Source organism: Cyprinodon variegatus, unplaced genomic scaffold (assembly GCF_000732505.1).
Source record: "Cyprinodon variegatus isolate N-32 unplaced genomic scaffold, C_variegatus-1.0 Scaffold2969, whole genome shotgun sequence".
In the NCBI taxonomy this organism is placed as follows: Eukaryota; Metazoa; Chordata; class Actinopteri; order Cyprinodontiformes; family Cyprinodontidae; genus Cyprinodon; species Cyprinodon variegatus.
In genome coordinates, this window is record NW_015153422.1 from 9,649 (window position 1) to 11,196 (window position 1,548).

Consider the following 1,548-nt stretch of genomic DNA (forward strand, 5'->3'; position numbering starts at 1 on the left):
TACGTGTGGCCCCTTTAACAGTTGCACCACCACCCAGCAGCGTTAACCAAGGGACATTAAACCACATTAAACCATAGGGACTAAATGTCCAAAATAGGAATAATAAAGGAAGCCGCCGGGATGGATGGGGCCCCTGGATGGATGCTGACCCCTGGATGGATGGTAACCCCTGGATGGTGCCGCCTGGATGGATGGGGCCCCTGGATGGATGCTGACCCCTGGATGGAGCAGGCCTCCAGAACCAGTGCAGCCCATGCAGCCCCTCACCCTAGGGACAGGTGTCGACATCAGGGGACAGTAGTCGGCAGATCTGGTTCCCCACATGCCTCCAGAACCAGCTGACCAGCAGGTCAGGTTCCCCACAAGCCTCCAGAACCAGGGGAGCCCATGCAGCCCCTCTCCCAAGAGACAGAGCACCACGGGCCTGCATGCAGACAGGCTGAGTAGACCCTCTGACCTGAACATTGTAAAACCAGACCCCGTGGTGAAACCCACACATGCGTTTCCCAATCCTCTGAGATAACCAGATTTAAACTTAAGACGCACTGAATCCGCTGTGAATCAACGCATGTGTTAGCACAGCTGGCGTCCAACATTGTGAAACCACGCATTAAACGTACAATATTAATTGTACTTGCTGACCCCGGAGCTGTCGGGTTTAGGCAAAGACATTGGATTGCGGGACTGTCGCTGAGGGCGGGGGTGTACCCCACCAGGGAGTTCCTGGTGCGGGGACAGGACAAGTCAGGGGCAGCCTGCAGGCGCTGCCAGGCCAGGTTGGAATCGTGTTCGCATATCTTGGGGCAGTGCGCCTACGTACAGTGGAGCAGGATTAGGAGGTACAACAAGGTGTGCGATCTTCTAGCCATAGAGGCAGAGCGGTTCGGCCGGACGGCAGCTAGGGAGTTCCGAGTGGAAGACGCTGAGGGCGGCCTCAGAATCCCTGACCTAGTCTGCAAGAAGGGCGATACGGTTCTTGTTCTCGATGTGACTATTCGTTATGAGTTGGATGGCGACACTCTGACTCGAGCTGCATCGGAGAAAGTGGCTCACTACCAACCAGCCCACATTGCACAGAAGGTCGGAGGGCGTTGTGTGAAGGTCACGGGTTTCCCAATCGGGGCAAGGGGAAAGTGGCCGGCATGCAACAACGCAGTGTTGACAGAGTTGGGAATATCTGTTGACTGGAGAAGAGCGTTTGCTCGCCTGGTGAGCCGGAGAGCCCTGTTGTACTCAGTTGATGTGCTGTGGGACTTTCTGCGTAAGCCAGACGAGTAAGGGTTGCATCTCCCGGGCTGCGGTGGACCTGGAATTGCACGGGTCGGTGGGGTCTCATGATGATTACTATAAAACATGCGTAGCATTCCGATGGCCACGTGACGTACACTATAATACGGAAAGCGGGTCTTGACCTGGCTCAGTAGCCAAATGCCTCGTCATCTAATTAGTGACGCGCATGAATGGATGAACGAGATTCCCACTGTCCCTAACCCCCATCCAGCAAAACCACAGCCAAGGGAACGGGCTTGGCAGAATCAGCCGGGAAAG

At 55.6% G+C, this 1,548-nt stretch overlaps 1 long non-coding RNA gene across 1 annotated transcript; it reads left to right on the plus strand.

Moving 5' to 3' along the window:
* Positions 1–469: 469 nt before the first annotated feature.
* LOC107081117 lies at positions 470–1,548 on the plus strand. The gene is made up of 4 exons (XR_001481030.1): positions 470–481; positions 650–651; positions 1,276–1,280; positions 1,422–1,548. It is a non-coding gene; the product is annotated as an uncharacterized LOC107081117 (long non-coding RNA).